The 17,132-nt window shown below is 44.6% G+C and overlaps 1 long non-coding RNA gene across 1 annotated transcript in view; it reads left to right on the top strand.

The window, feature by feature from the left end:
* The first annotated feature begins 278 nt into the window (after window positions 1-278).
* LOC141995366 (uncharacterized) overlaps window positions 279-17,132 on the top strand; it is a 56,445-nt gene continuing 39,591 nt past the window's right edge. Inside the window, exon 1 of the long non-coding RNA XR_012641312.1 lies at window positions 279-415. This is a non-coding gene — a long non-coding RNA (uncharacterized LOC141995366). The remainder of the gene's footprint in view (window positions 416-17,132) is intronic.

Raw genomic sequence — 17,132 nt, 5'->3', positions numbered from 1 at the left:
CTGGTTGTGAAATATTATCAGTTTTCCCCCCCCACTTCACACACACACACATACACACACACACACACACACACACACGCGCACACAAATGTGTGACTAGTTTGTGCTTTCTGCAAATCTATTTTAATTGAACTTGATCTTAGAGTAAGATGAAACTTCAGCACTAGTAATACATGCTGTGCATGTCCTCTGCAGGCTAGAAAGCTGTGTCATGCAAGACATGTCACGGTTTATGCTGCAACTTTAGGGCAGAGGTCTAGCAATTCTTTTCAGGAAGAAGCAGCTCTGTAACTCATCAGAGAGAAGCAGATATTGCCCGTACAGAGTTTAAAACCACAGCAAGAACGTATTACCTTTTTCCAGCCTCTCTGGACAGAGTGTGTTTCTCCATTCGGTGAAGAGGGAACTGCTAGAGGTATACACAGATTCCCTTTAGTTTTTAGCCATCTAATTGTACCAGCCAAAGGGGTGAAATTGCGTGGTTTACGGGAGGTTTCTTTCTGAGTCTTCCCTCCCCCATTTTATTTTAACCTACTGTTTAAAATTTAAAAAAATTGATTGTATAGAAACGTCAGCTTGATAGAAGAGTATTGTTAAACAAACATGAAAAATAACGTTGCAAGGGGCTACATTATTTATTCTATAGATACCTTTATTTACTAGTGTTAGTGATCTGGATGTACTCATATTCTGCATAGAAGGTCATATGGTATTTTTTGGTGGTGTGGAGGGTAAATTGTACGTACACACACTGTGTTGTACGCGTTTGTCATACAAAGGCATCCAACACTACTCCCCAACCCACTGAAGTATATATACATGCAGACTGATGCAAGTAATGTCTGCAGCTGAAAAACCATCCTATCGTATCTATATTACTGTGTATTATTCAGCACCAAGTGTTTAAATTATTTCTCAGAATGTTGTTCATGAAGAGTTCAATACAGCTTGTAGTTTTGAGTGCAGCAAGTACTCAGTTCCAGCGGAGAGGTAATGGAGAAAGTAGTTAATGATAACCCGATAGCCGTAATCACTTTTTTGAGACAATCCAGAAGTATGTCCTAGTCTGTGGAGCTGTAAAGCTTTCTGGTGTATTATTTTTTTAAATGAATATGGATTATTTGGAAAAAAATTGTTACTGAGCCAAAAAAAAATGTAAAAGGAAAATGCTTTTCAGAGAGTCATACTGGGAAAGAAACTTCCTAGCAAACTGGGTTAAAATAATGTTGAAAGTTTCAACATGAACCAACAACAGACCAATTCAGAGGAAAATGCTAAACACTCCATACTTAGCTCATCCCATTGTAATCAGGTTGTAGAGGCCATTGCACACTGTTTAGGTCACACTCCCTGCAGACCCCTGCAATATGTAGGTGCAGAGGGGTGACTATAGGATAGATGGGCCATCATCCTTAACTCAGAATTCCCTAAACTTTGGACAATTTAAATCAGACTTTTAATGGGACTTGAAAAGTTCTTTGTGAGATCTCTCTTTCTTTCTTCTTTTCTTGCAGTTAAATCACAATTCATGGGGTGGTTGGGAGAATGGGGGTGAGGAGATAAAACCCTCCCTGTAGGTTTTAAAGAAATGTATTGATCTGATACTCCATAACGATACAGATATCATGTAAATGTAGAAAATATATTTTTAAAACACATGCTCTAGCCCAACTAGAAGTTATGCAGGAATTAGTGGGTGAAATTTTCTGGCCTGTGTTATACAGAGGGTGGATAGCATAACCATAATAGTCTCTCCTGGCTTTAAAATTTATGAATACAGGAACTGCTCCAGCTTTTTATGAAGTCATTGGGAATTTTGCCATTGAGTTGAATGGGTGCAGGATTGGACCCAAATGTAGGTTAAAAAAAGACACCATTATTTGCAGTTACTGTGAAGAAGCTGTTGTAGGTTCTTTTGTAAATACCCCTAATAGGATTTTGTAAACCATAGCCCTCTAATGATTATTTATTTATTTTATATAGACTTGGTCTATGATGTCATTGATCTCTTGGGAACCCCTTTTCCATGAAGATAGTGACATGTCACACAGCTGATGCTCATGCATGCTACATCTCTGTACTGACATGTTAGGTAGAAAACACACACATATATATATATATCTCCTGTGCAAAACCAGCTACTATTTAAAATGAAATAAATCATTTGCCTTTAATGTTCAGTTTCCCAGTGCATCTAATTGAAAGGCTTTCATTCACATTCTGCACCTGCTAAAAATCAGATTACCCCTCCACTCAAAAAAGCTGTTTTCAAAAGTTGGGGAGTAGGGAGTTTCATGCAGAACACTGAAATCAGTTAGACTTTTTGTGACTTAAAATGGGAAAAGTAAGATTTTGTCTTTAATTTCGTTTGCGAAATAAATAACTAAAATAACAACCAAATAATCAGCAACAGCAACAAAAACCAAGTGAAAAAGGTCTTCCCTGGCTAAGACTTTAGATGGTCTATTTCAATGGACAAAGTTTTGCGGCCAAATTACAACCCCCCTACAACTAACAACCATTAACTACAGTGGTGCTGGTGTACTTTGAAAAGAATAGATCTCAGATTGGGTTTTATTAATCTCCCAGAATTAAAATGTGTAACCTTCGCTGACATGAAAAAATATTTTTAAAATGTCATTAGTAAAATGATGAATTATAATGTTTATTAGCTTGCTGGTTTTGTACATACTGCTTGAATATTATGCAACAATTGCCAAGTTTTGAGTGAATTTCTGCTGATGGAACGATAGAAATGAAGAGGAACAGAACATTAAGGGAGAGAATGTTTGCTTCTGTAATTTTTAACAAAGCCAGCTGTGATATTCCTAAAAAGGGTAGATCAGATATCACTTCTGCTTTAAATATTTGTGGTCATTTCAGGTCTTTGTGCAAAACTGTTTGATGCTGTCGTTTTTTGTGCAACACCAATGTATGCTGTGATACAGGGGTGCTGCCAGTTCAAAGGAGACGGCCCTGTGTAGTGTCTTTTTTTCATGTTGTGGCTTTTGCTAGAGGCTTTTGTTTAAAACATGCATCCAGCACGCTCAGTCTCTGTCTCTCTCGTTCTCTCGTGTGCTGGAGACGATGAGTCATTTGCAATAATAATTATAAAATCAACTGTTGAATTTAGAAATTGAATATGCATGGAAATATTGCATAATATTGCTACCTTTCCCAACTTAATTTAGGTAAATAAGTCTGAAATGTGTGTTGGTGGAATAGTGGATATTTATATACTGGAGATATTAATTACATTGAGCTAATTTAAAGTTTCTGTTATTAATTCCCTTCTAGTTTTACTGCCTTCAGGATTAATTGCAACCACCGACATGCACACCCGTTTGGTAATATTCTTAATTACAGTTAAGATGGTGCTTTAACAAGCACCTAGTCTTGCACTCTCTCTTTCTGTGTTTCTTTTGTTTATTCAAAACCAATATTAGCCAAGAAAAAGAACAGGCCAATATTCTGAAAGTAAAGACTGGCCTTAGGGAATTGGGCTAGCAATGATTTTGGTGAATGTTTAATTTCTTGTTTGGTTGAAAAAGGGCTGGATTGGCTATTGACAAGTCCCTATCAATAGGCAGCCCCTGGAGGTCTGGCTATTTGCACATGGACTGATTGACTTGTCCTTAATAGACATATAATTGTTGACAAATACCTTTGAATAGATGATGGCAGGCATGGCTAGGTGGACAAAAGAGGTTGCTCTGTGACAGAGACCAGAGCTGAGCTAGGCAAGAGAGACAGTACCTTAAACAGGAAATAGTTTGCCTCCATAAAGAAGCCTCTCAAGTAAAACCCGTAAAAGCAATCCAGCTTTCTCCCCACATTGAGTGTCAACCAGCTCAGATGGTAAAAGCATCATTGTACTTCAAATGTGCAGGATCCATCCAGGATGAATTTCACGTCTCTCGTTGGGCAATGTGAGAAATGCAACTTAATCACAATATCAATAATACGAGGCACTTCTGTAGTACCCCTTCCCTATGAGGTAGAGGCACTTTAAAACGTGAATGGGTTTCACCTCAAAAGTCTTCCATGTGGTAGGTTAAATAAGACTGTCATTCTCCTTTTTACAAATAGGGAAACTGAGGCACAGGTAGGTTGGTGCCAACATTTTCACACGTGGGTGTGTGATGTTCAATTGAAACAGGCACCCGATTTTCAAAGGTGCTGAGCCCTTGCAGCCAGAGGTGCTGAAACTAGGAGTGTTGGGGGTCCTGCCGCACACCCTGGCTTGAAGTGGTTTCTATCAGATTCAGGGTTTACAGTTTGGTTCAATGGCTCTCAGCATCCCCCACTATACAAATTGATCCAGTACCCCTGCTTGCAGCTCCCATTGTGAGTGCTTTAGCATCTCCGGAAATGAGGTGCATCGAGAGACATATTTAAGTGCCTAACTTGGATCACCCAAGCTTGAAAATTTTGGCCTAGCTGACTTGCCCATGGTCACGCAGGAAGTCTGTGACACAGCCCAGCCTAGTCCTGTGCCCTAACCTCATCCTCCCTTTTGAACAATGTTCTCCCCACCACACACGTGAGAGGATTAAACAATGCATGCACTGATTAACAGCAGAGGGAAAGAGAACTGAAGAGGTGCAGGCCAGGGAGAAAAGATAATAAACTCTGTTTATCTGCTACATGATAATCATTCTATATTTGTTATGTTGGGGAATTAATTACATGGATTTTTAGCATGTTTAGTACATTATAGGCATGCAATACTTGTCACAAGACAAAAGGCCATTGAAACGATGCTGCACAGCCTTAGGCAGCCATAAAAGAACAAACTGTTCAAGTTTGTACATGAGAGTGAGATCAGAGAAGCCCTGGCTCCAAGTAAAATATCAGAGGAACTTACATCTTTACCTACATAATAAATCTCTCCAGAAGTGGTCCGAAACCTGGATTCTGGCCCTTTGGTCCACGATTTGATGTGCCTGTCTTTCCAAATCAACAGCCAGCTGAGAAATCGCTCTTGAAAATTTGCCTTGCAGGACGTGCTCCCCTGGTCAGTTTGGTTTCAGTAATTTCTTTACCCTTGGGATGCTGCTCTTGTCAGTTAGCAGTATCATGGTTATCTCTCTGTGTAAGAAACCCTCTATGGGGTGGGGGGTGGGAGGGGGTTGTCAGAAAGGATGTGATTTAATATTTACATCTCTAAGCTAGGGTTGTCCTCTTCTGCACCCCCCCCCCCAAATCCCTAAACCCAATAAAAACAAAGACAAAACTGCTCCCGATCATGACCACAAAGCCTAGGAAAATAGGTTACTCATTTATGTGACACCATTAAGGTGACACTGCAGACAACCTCTGACACCCAACACGAGGTTGAATGCCTTGTGCCAAAAAGACCTTGAGCCTTGTCTTTGATTTTTATTGATCAAATACGTAGATTAAATACAGTATCAGATGGCCAGGCTAAAGCCTAGAATTCTATGCAACATCTTTATATGCAACTCCTTTGGGCCTTATACAGCAAAGCCCCTTCTGAGTCATGAAAGAACACACAGACATACAGCAAGTAGATAGATAGATAGAATAACTGTACAGTGAACAAACAGATATAGGTTGAGCAGATACAAATTTACCTGGTGAGAGACAAGCTTTCGTGCTTACAAAGAGCTCTGTGTAAGCTCGAAGCTCACCTCTCTTACCAAACAGAAGTTGGTCCAATAAAGGATATTACCTCACCCACCTAGTCTGCCTAATGTCCTGGGAGTAACACAGCTCCAACAACACTGCATACAACACATTTATCTGACAGACCGGCAGGATTTTGGGTTACTGAACTTCTTACATGTCATGAAATTCAAATCTCGTCTTGATAGTTTGTTAGATATAAAGGACAATTTTTTAAACGGTGTCTTTGCAATCCCTAAGCATTCCTAAACATGCAGCATTCTGCAGCCAGCTGCTTCAAAATGTTTGTATGTGTATGTATCCATTAATTCAGAATTACTCCAATTACGAGCTTTTGATGCTCCGAAATCTCCTCTCTAACCCAAAAGAGATGGAGAGCCCTTGGACTGTCCAATCAGATCATTTCCCCTCCTGCCTGCAGCAGATGTAAGCAATTTAGTTTTTTATTTCTGCATATTCAGTGCGAGCGGAGCTGTTGGTGACCTTTCACCTTGGAGCCTGCAGGATTCTAACCCTATCAAATTAAAGCATTTTGCTCACTTATTCCCAAATGCTCGGCTGGTGCTAAACAGGCATCCCGCTGCATAGCAATGGCGGGCGTTCGTGTCCGCTCATACCCCAAGCCTAATCAGAGATTATTAAGGAAAATATACAGTGCTTTAATTTGATGAGACTGGTTATAGGTACTGCAGTTAAAGGTCACACTCTTGCGTGTATCTCCCTCCGTCGCTGTAATATTTCCCTCTCGCTTGACAATCCTCGGCTCCAAACAATAGGCCAAGAAGACACGTTTATTTTTGTCACGCTCTGATGAGCTCAATAGGGATAAAAATGAATTATTTAAAGTTCGCATAAACAAACAACCCTGTGCAGGTTCCCCTACCTTTTTATCCGCCCCCCCCGCATTTTCTTTTTTCTGCTTTGTTTGGCTCTTGCCTTAAAAGAACATGCTGGAGACGTGTGCATCAGTTGGAAAGAGAACCCATTTAGATGTCAAGTCCAGATAGGCTGATGCCGGATGGCCAGAGCCTGCTTCGTAACTCCTCTTGTTGGGTAGCCAGCAATGTCTGGCTGTTAAAACCTTTCAGATGCTTCCAGGTGGGTCCCAACAATGTGTGCCTAGTAAGGAGGACCTTCTGGCTTCTTTGGCTCTTAAAGGTTTCCTCACCGCTAGGTGGTAATTGAGATATCCAGTGCTGAACAAACACACAGGGCCTGATTCTGCAAGGTGCCGAGCTCCACTGAAGCCAATGGGAATTGAGGGTGCTTTCAGCTGTTGGAAGATTTGGGGTTGTGGGGAGAAGTGTGCTGACTTGGACGTATCTACCTGGGTATTGAACCGTAATGGACTCGCATCATATTCTAAATTCATGCAGCTTCATATCAAGGGCAAGAGGATGGGGGAAGATGCAACAATACAGTTTCCCCCCCCCGCTGCTTCTCGTGGCTTTAACTCTTCTGCCACTCATTAAAATACAGAGGTGGTTTAGTCTCTTGTAAAAGCTGTGTGTTGAGAGAGAGAGAGAGAGGGAGACAGGGAGCGAGAAAGTGAGGGTTAATTCTAATCTCCTGTCAAGCCTAATGGTTTGAGCATATGTGTCCATGCAGCAGACCAACAGCAGGCGTATTTACTTCCAAAATTTACATGAGAATTGCTTTATGCAGCTGTATGTAAAAATTCAAACCACACAGTGTCACTGTATCCTGCAGGTCACTCCAAAGCCCAGTGGCATTATAGCTGGGGACAAAATCTTACCACTTTGCCGAGGTTTCCTTTAGGACTGAAACTTGTCCTGTTAAAAACAAAAATGGGAGCATTTCCACCCCCTCCTCACTCCCTCCAGCTTCCATTTACATTCCTCAGAGGCTTCCAAACTTACAAGGAATTGGGGCCCGATCCTGCTGTCACTGATATCAACGGGAGTTTTACTGTTAACTTCAAAGGGCGACAGGACTGGGCCCTGGATCATTCCTTTGTCGATGAATAATCCCATTAGCTGATCCGGGGCACTGACTTTTTACTATATACATGTTGCGGACAGGCAAAGGCTGACGGGTTTGCAGAGGTTCAGTTTCAGTGCTTATCCTAAACAGAGGCAGATTGGCTCAGGCTGCTTGGGATGCTGACGGCATCCTGGCCTGTCTGCTAGATGGCTTGTGAGAGCCTGTTTTTGTTTTTTGCCAGATTTGATGACCTCCTGTATATCTCAAGAGCAACCAGGGCTAGACATCCATTTTGTATCTCACTGGCAACCTGAGGATCCTAAGGGGGTTCAGGAGAGATCATATCTTAAAATCACCTTACTTGGACTATACTCTGGTGTATCCACTTATGCTTATAGAAAAGCATCCTGACATGCGAGCCAGGCAGCCGGCCTCACTGACGCTGATTCTGGAAATTTTTGGCAAATTTTATGAGATCAGGTTTCAGGTTCTACCATGGCTGGAAATGTTGAATTAGAAGGCTCTGCAGTGGAACTTTCCCCAAAAATGCAGCGTTACGGGGTGGGGCGGGAGAAGACATGAACTTTTTCAAACTTTGGAAAAGCTATAGATGGAGGTTTGGAACAGTTCTTGTTTAGTCTGAAGTGGATCATTCAGGCTTAAAATCCACATGGACCCTGCTATGTCTCTGCTCTTTGATCAGAATGAACTTGCTTAAAGATCAGCTCAACCACGGTTCAAAGTTAAGTATCTTGATTTAAAGCCCTCTGCTCCCATCCATGAGAGATGGTCAGAAGCACTTTAGTAAAAGCCACTAATAAGTGTGATTCAGTAGTGGCCATGCCTTGTAATGTGCAAACCAATTAGAAAAGAGATGCTTATTGTCAGTGTTACAGCTTAAACACAGATCACTCCAAATATCTGGAGATTTGTTCTCTGGCAGAACACACTGGATATTACAAAAGTCCTTAGCTTGCCACTGCGCAGCTATTCAGAACTACACTGACAGAGGAACAGAATTCAGATCCTCTCACTCCAAAAGCCTTACACGAAAGGAGAATCTCCATTAGCTGACAGCAATACACAGCTATGACACACACTTTGGCAGTTCCGATACTATCCATTAGAGGGTGGTGGTGCTCCTCATGAGATACTTTCCAGGTTATTACAATAAACTTTTACACATATGACTATAACTCATTTCTAGAGCTCAGAGCAGAAATCAGCCCCTACCCCAGTATTACAATTTATCTCCAGGTGTTGTTTTATTCTGCACAAGAGAGGGATGTGTGGTTCCCGATATAGTGAACAGAGATTGTTCTCCTTCCCGAATTGCCCCATACCCCTCGCTAAACATTCTCGCCTTTAAACCCACAAAAAAAAATCTATCCCAGGTGCACACAAGAAACGAAATGCAGGAAAACCACAATATCAAAATATTTCAGGTGGCAGTGTCACCATTTTATTAGCAGGGCGGTGATCGCTCTTTTGAGGAGGGATCATTACCCCGCTATATACAGCAGCAGACTGTGCAGCAAGGATCGTATGGAAACACCAGAGCACAGTTCCCCCCTTCACCATTCAGAACTTTACTTTGTCGATAAGAACTAAGAGAATAAAAAGAAGATGCTTTTTTTTAATTTTATTTTTTTCTTTGCTCCTGGTGAATGAGAGCAATTTGACTTTAAATATCAGTGCTGTGGCCAATACCTTCAGTCGCTGCATCCTGCTGGGTCCTTTCACTGGGGATTGCACAGACCTCTCTTTTCTTTTCTGACTGGACCCTTAGGCACTTTCCTATCTTCTCCATCTCATTAATTTGCCCTTGTATGTGCCTTTTGGCAGGCCAGAGAGTGTCCTGGTAATTCAGGGGGAAAGGCAGGCACAGCCTTTATTACCACAATCACTTAGCTGTGGTGTAGCAAAGGACCCGATTTACTCTGGAATTAGACATGAAGCTGTTTCAGAGGACCGATTCTGTCAGCCCATCCCCCAACCAGTTGTCCCACTGATTTCAATGGGGCAACTGGTGTGAGTAAAGGCTGCACGTATAAATAAGGGTATGTCTACACTACGAAATTAGGTCGAATTTATAGAAGTCGGTTTTGTAGAAAGCATTTTTATACAGTCGACTGTGTGTGTCCCCACACAAATGCTCTAAGTGCATGTAGTCGGCAGAGTGTGTCCACAGTACCGAGGCAACTGTCGACTTCCAGAGCGTTGCACTGTGGGTAGCTATCCCACAGTTCCCGCAGTCTCCGCTGCCCATTTGAATTCTGGGTAGAAATCCCAGTGCCTGATGGGGCTAAAACATTGTCGCGGGTGGTTCTGGGTACATATCGTCAGGCCCACCCTTCCCTCCCTCCTTCCGTGAAAGCAAGGGCAGACAATCGTTTTGTGCCTTTTTTCTTGAGTTACCTGTGCAGACGCAATACCACGGCAAGCATGGAGCCCGCTCAGCTAACAGTCACCGTATGTCTCCTGGGTGCTGGCAGACGCGGTACTGCATTGCTACACAGCAACAGTTTATTGCCTTTTGGCAGCAGACAGTACAGTATGACTGGTAGCCGTCATCGACGTAGTCCTGGGTGCTCTTTTAACCAACCTCGATGAGGTCAGGGGCGCCTGGGCAAACATGGGAGTGACTCAGCCAGGTCATTTCCCTTTTAAGTTTCGTCCCATGGCGATTGAGTCCTAGCGGCAGTGCACTGTCTTTTAATCAGCAGCCAGCAGAAGATGATGGCCAGTAGTCATACTGCACCGTCTTCTGCCGAGCACCCAGGAGATGACGATAGCTAGCGGTCGTACTGCACAGTCTGCTGCCAGCAAGATGTATAAAGATAGATGAAGTGGCTCAAAACAAGAAATAGACCAGATTTGTTTTGTATTCATTTTCTCCTCCCTCCCGCCATGAAATCAACGGCCTGCTAAACCCAGTTTTGAGTTCTATCCTTGCGGTTTTCAGTTCTATCCTTGAGGGGGCCATTCAGTTTCTCGCAAAGCCACCCCCTTTGTTGATTTTAATTCCCTGTAAGCCAACCCTGTAAGCCATGTCATCAGCCACCCCTCCCTCTGTCAGGCCAACGGCAGACAATCGTTCCGTGCCTTTTTTCTGTGCAGATACCATACCACGGCAAGCATGGAGCCCGCTCAGATCACTTTGGCAATTAGGAGCACATTAAACACCACACGCATTATCCAGCAGTATATGCAGCACCAGAACCTGGCAAAATGAAACCGGGCGAGTAGGCGATGTCAGCGCGGTGACGAGAGTGATGAGGACATGGACACAGACTTCTCTCAAAGCACAGGCCCTGGCAATGTGGGCATCATGGTGCTAATGGGGCAGGTTCATGCAGTGGAATGCCGATTCTGGGCTTGGGAAACAAGCACAGACTGGTGGGACTGCATAGTGTTGCAGGTCTGGGACGATTCCCAGTGGCTGCGAAACTTTCGCATGCGTAAGGGCACTTTCATGGAACTTTGTGACTTGCTTTCCCCTGCCCTGAGGCACAAGAATACCAAGATGAGAGCAGCCCTCACAGTTGAGAAGTGAGTGGCAATAGCCCTGTGGAAGCTTGCAACGCCAGACAGCTACCGGTCAGTCGGGAATCAATTTGGAGTGGGCAAATCTACCGTCGGGGCTGCTGTGATGCAAGTAGCCAACGCAATCAAAGATCTGCTGATATCAAGGGTAGTGACCCTGGGAAATGTGCAGGTCCTAGTGGATGGCTTTGCTGCAATGGGATTCCCTAACTGTGGTGGGGCCATAGACGGAACAGATATCCCTATCTTGGCACCGGAGCACCAAGCCAGCGAGTACATGAACCGCAAGGGGTACTTTTCAATAGTGCTGCAAACACTGGTGTATCACAAGGGACGTTTCACCAACATAGCGTGGGATGGCCAGGAAAGGTACATGACGCTCGCATCTTCAGGAACTCTGGTCTGTTTCAAAAGCTGCAGGAAGGGACTTTATTCCCAGACCAGAAAATAACTGTTGGGGATGTTGAAATGCCTATAGTTATCCTTGGGGACCCAGGCTACCCCTTAATGCCATGGCTCATGAAGCCATACACAGGTAGCCTGGACAGTAGTCAGGAGCTGTTCAACTACAGGCTGAGCAAGTGCAGAATGGTGGTAGAATGTGCATTTGGACGCTGAAAAGCACGCCGGCGCAGTTTACTGACTCAGTTAGACCTCAGCGAAACCAATATTCCCACTGTTATTACTGCTTGCTGTGCACTCCACAATATCTGTGAGAGTAAGGGGGAGACGTTTATGGCGGGGTGGGAGGTTGAGGCAAATTGCCTGGCTGCTGGTTATGCACAGCCAGACACCAGGGCGGTTAGAAGAGCACAGGAGGGCGCGGTGCACATCAGGGAAGCTTTGAAAACCAATTTCATGACTGGCCAGGCTACGGTGTGAAAGTTGTTTGTTTCTCCTTGATGAAACCCCCTGCCCCTTGGTTCACTCTACTTCCGTGTAAGCTAACCACCCTCCCCTCCTCCCTTCGATCACCGCTTGCAGAGGCAATAAAGTCATTGTTGCTTCACATTCATGCATTCTTTATTAATTCATCACACAAATAGGGGAATAACTACCAAGGTAGCCCAGGACGGGTGGTGGAGGAGAGAAGCACCAGGAGGAGTGGTGGAGGAGGGAAGGACAAGGCCACACAGAACTTTCAAAGTTTAAAACTTTAAAACTTATTGAATGCCAGCCTTCTGTTGCTTGGGCAATCCTCTGGGGTGGAGTTGCTGGGTGGCCGGAGGCCCACACACCGTGTTCTTGGGCGTCTGGGTGTGGAGGCTATGGAACTTGGGGAGGAGGGCGGTTGGTTACACAGGGGCTGTAGCGGCAGTCTGTGCTCCTGCTGCCTTTCCTGCAGCTCAACCATACGCTGGAGCATATTAGTTTGATCCTCCAGCAGCCTCAGCATTGAGTCCTGCCTCCTCTCATCACGCTGCCGCCACCTTTCAGCTTCAGCCCTCTCTTCAGCCCGCCACTTACTCTCTTCAGCCCGCCACCTCTCCTCCCGGTCATTTTGTGCTTTCCCGCTGTCTGACATTGTCTGCCTCCATGCGTTCGTCTGTGCTCTGTTAGTGTGGGAGGACAGCATGAGCTCAGAGAACATTTCATCACGAGTGCGTTTTTTTCACCTTCTAATCTTTGCTAGCTTCTGGGAAGGAGAAGATCCTGTGATCCTTGAAACACATGCAGCTGGTGGAGTTAAAAAAAAGGACAGTGGTATATAAAAAGACACATTTTATAGAACAATGGGTATACTCTTTCACAGTAAACCTTGCTGTTAACATTACATACATAGCACATGTGCTTTCGTTCCAAGGTGGCATTTTGCCTCCCCCCAGCGCGTGGCTAGCCACTCCCTGGGGCTAACATCGGGGAACATTTCTGTTCAGTCACAGGCAAACAGCCCAGCAGGAACGGGCACCTCTGAATGTCCCCTTAAGAAAAGCACCCTATTTCAACCAGGTGACCATGAATGATATCACTCTCCTGAGGATAACACAGAGAGATAAAGAACGGATGTTGTTTGAACGCCAGCAAACATACACTGCAGTGCTTTGTTCTACAATGATTCCCGAGTACGTGCTACTGGCCCGGAGTGGTAAAGTGTCCTACCATGGTGGACGGAATAAGGCTGCCCTCCCCAGAAACCTTTTGCAAAGGCTTTGGGAGTATATCCAGGAGAGCCACGAATGCCAGGGCAAATTAATCATTAAACATGCTTGCTTTTAAACCATGTATAGTATTTTAAAAGGTACACTCACCAGAGGTCCCTTCTCTGCCTGGCGGGTCCGGGAGGCAGCCTTGGATGGGTTCGGGGGGTACTGGCTCCAGGTCCAGGGTGAGAAACAGTTCCTGGCTGTCGGGAAAACCGGTTTCTCCGCTTACTTGCTGTGAGCTATCTACAACCTCATCATCATCATCATCATCATCTTCCTCGTCCCCAAAACCGGCTTCCGTGTTGCCTCCATCTCCATTGAAGGAGTCAAACAACACGGTTGCGGTAGTGGTGGCTGAACCCCCTAAAATGGCATGCAGCTCATCATAGAAGCGGCATGTTTTGGGCTCTGACCCGGAGCGGCCGTTCGCCTCTCTGGTTTTCTGGTAGGCTTGCCTCAGCTCCTTAAGTTTCACACGGCACTGCCCAGGGAGATTGTGACAAATGTTTTGGCATTTCGAAAACTGGAAGGTAGTTCTGATGGCACGTATTCCTCTCCCCATACAGCGATCAGATCCCGTACCTCCCGTTTGGTCCATGCTGGAGCTCTTTTGCGATTCTGGGACTCCATCATGGTTACCTCTGCTGATGAGCTCTGCATGGTCACCTGCAGCTTGCCATGCTGGCCAAACAGGAAATTGAAATTCAAAAGTTCGTGGGCCTTTTCCTGTCTACCTGGCCAGTGCATCTGAGTTGAGACTGCTGTCCAGAGTGGTCACAATGGAGCATTCTGGGATAGCTCCTGGAGGCCAATACTGTCTAATTGCGTCCACAGTGCCCCAAATTCGACCCGTCAAGGCTGATTTCAGCGCTAACCCCCTTGTCGGGGGTGGAGTAAGGAAATCAATTTTAAGAGCCCTTTAAGTCGAAAAAAAGGGCCTCGTCGTGTGGACGGGTGCAGGGTTAAATCGATTTAACGCTGCTAAATTCGACCTCAACTCCTAGTGTAGACCAGGGCTGAGCTTGTCTGGTTTGGGCCCCAGGTTTGCTTCCTGTCTCAGTTTCCACAGGACAATCCTGATTTTGACAGGCTGTCTCATGTCACAATCAGGACATGCGAACCGCTGTCATGCCATTGCTGCATTGAAGCTGTGCATGGCAATATAACACCCCAGCACAGCACCGGTCAATACTGTTAACAACGGCTGATGAGTGGGAGATAAGCTCCTACTCAACATTTCCTTCAGGAAACCCATGTTCAAAGTACTGCAAAGTGTGTGTCAGTCTATTGGCACAAACCACGCTCCAGGTTAGTTTGTAACCTGTCCAGACTGTCTTGAAAGTGCAGCTCATGTTTTTATTTTTACAGAACCAACTGTTACAGAGTGGTGGAGCCCATGACAGGAGTGTACACTTCCATAGTTTAGGGATTGATCTGAGTCTCTTTGAAGTCAGTGGCAAAGGTCCAGTGATTTGGGGTCCGGCCTTTAATGAACAGTGAAAAAAGTTGGTTGCTTGGCCTCAAGTTTCTTCCCGTTTCCCATCAAAAATGCAAGCAAAAAGTGGTTTTGCAGTGGAAATGCTGCTCTCACTTGCGGCAAATGCATGAAGAAGTGGGACTCTGCTCCCACAGTGACTTAATATTTGTTTTTACTGCCACTGCCCTTTTCCCTGAAGGTGCTCTCTGGTGAAACAGGAAAAACCTTGCTGGAATGAGCCAATTTTCATGAAAACATGGCAAAATGTCTGGTTTTGCCAACAAAAATTGGAAATTGGAAACTGCTGATTTTCCAAAATTCTAGCAGAGACCCAGCTGATCCGTTGTGGTCTCCATCCTCACTTTCTAGTGGGGGATTCTTGTTCAAGGGTTAGAGCAAGGAATCGGGCATCTGACTCACTGTGGGACCTCAGGCAAGTCATTCAACTTCACTGTGCCTCAGTTTCCCTATCTATAAAGAAGTGATGACAATTAGGGATGTGACTGATCATCTCTTTTGGAAACTGGTGGACCCCAAATACTTGCTGCTTTTTCCTATCAGAGAGTGAGAGGAGAATTTGGTGCTCAAGGACATGGCAGTGGTGTGCAGCTTATCTGTAATGGGAATGTAATGTAATGTGATGGTGGTGCCTCACTGAATACACCTGGTCTGCTTCCACCAATCAAAAGCTACGGCAGAGATATATGGGGGATGAGATAATGGGAAGGATGTATGTTTGGGTTCTGGCAGTTCTTTACAGACTGGATTTTTTCAATATGCTATTCACAAGTCATTAGTTTGCCAGGGTTTCTGTGATTTGTCAGGACAACATTGATAGCTGCTCTGTAAAAATGAAATCTTACATATTAACTCTGCGATGATCACACTGTTGGTGGGGGGGGATGGGAGAAGAACATTCCATGGCATTCAAAGGGATAATCTGTAACACAGCAAGCATCCAAGGGACGCCGGCATATGCTACTCCCATGCCAGAACATACACTCCAACATGTCTTCAATTCAGAAGGATGAGACTGAGGTCAGCTGTACGCGATCCTTGAAAGGGAAGAGTTTGAGGCCAGGCTTTAGAAATTCTCATTTAGGAATAGTTTCCTTCACACTGACTATCAATGGATGTTCTCCTGTTCCAGACTTTGGAGGGACCTGTTAAAAATGGATGATCCCATAGGCAAAGCAAAATCAAAACAAATGTAAAAATAGCATATTGATGCTGAGGAGAAATGGTGCAGCAGATCAAACCACTGGCAAAAGACAGGGGAAGATGACCAGACACGGGAAAGAGAGTGCATAGGAGAGAAACAGAACATGCTGGATGGAGCACTGGAGTCCGGCTTATGGAAAGCAAATAGTGGGTTCTTTTATTTGCTTACAGAAAAATTCTGGATTCTGCTAAGTTTTGAGCGTTTGAGATGGACATGTTGAGAAATTCCACTCCTAGGTGCTCTTCTGATATTCAGTTCAAGACAGCACTGAGTATTGTAGCTTGCAGCTGTCAGCCAGGTTTACCTTCTAAGAAGTGAAATTAAACTTTAATCCAAATCATCCAGTTCGTCTTTCCAGCCTCCTTGAACTAGGCCAGCAGGATGTTCAGCTTCTGTTGTTCTTCTTTCAGTTTCTACCTGCCAAAACACAGGTGCTGTGACTGCTGCTCCCTAAGGTATCCTGCCTGAGACACTCTTTGCTTAACTCTAGTTTCTTGCATGAATACAAGGAGAGCAGTGGGTAATGTTCATAGTGAACCTTGCAACAATTTGAATTCGAGTTAGAGGTTCATTACTGGGAGGCATTAATTTGTGCAGCAGGGAAATTCTGTTCCTCATTCACAGATTCTCCCTTCTCCCCACTTTCAGTGAAGACTCAGGACTCCTTACTTTTCAGAGTTCTCTCCAGAGGGAATGCTTGTCTGAGAGCTCCCTCAGTTTTCAAGGGTGAGGCAATAAATTTGGGTGATACCTCGTTGTCTGTAATTGGGAGGAAATTTTTGGAGTGATGGAATGGCCTCATGCCAGGAAAAGATGCCTCTTTATAGACCTGATGTGGTACCTAGAGAGCCTCAAAAGCTCTCTCGTATCTGTGAGCTCTGAAGTGAAGCCCCATGATTCCTAATGTAGTTGCTTGAAAATTCATGAAGGTTCCCCAAGTCTTTCAGGGTGCTAATTGCTCATGTGGGTGACTGAAGAGCCTGCTGCAGTAAGAGCGGGTGAGTCATTCCTGTGGGGCCATGGAGAAGCCTTCTCTCACTGCCCTGACAGATTCAAAGGCTGCTTCTTGGTCCCACAGAAAAACTCTTGGAATTCAGAGGGCAGTGTCCTTGCCTTGTGGATCTTCCTCAAAGAGAGGAGATGAGTTAAT

This window comes from Natator depressus, chromosome 10 (genome assembly GCF_965152275.1).
Source record: "Natator depressus isolate rNatDep1 chromosome 10, rNatDep2.hap1, whole genome shotgun sequence".
Taxonomy (NCBI): Eukaryota; Metazoa; Chordata; order Testudines; family Cheloniidae; genus Natator; species Natator depressus.
The sequence above is the reverse complement of the archived record's forward strand: the minus strand, read 5'-3'. Positions and strand labels throughout refer to the sequence as shown.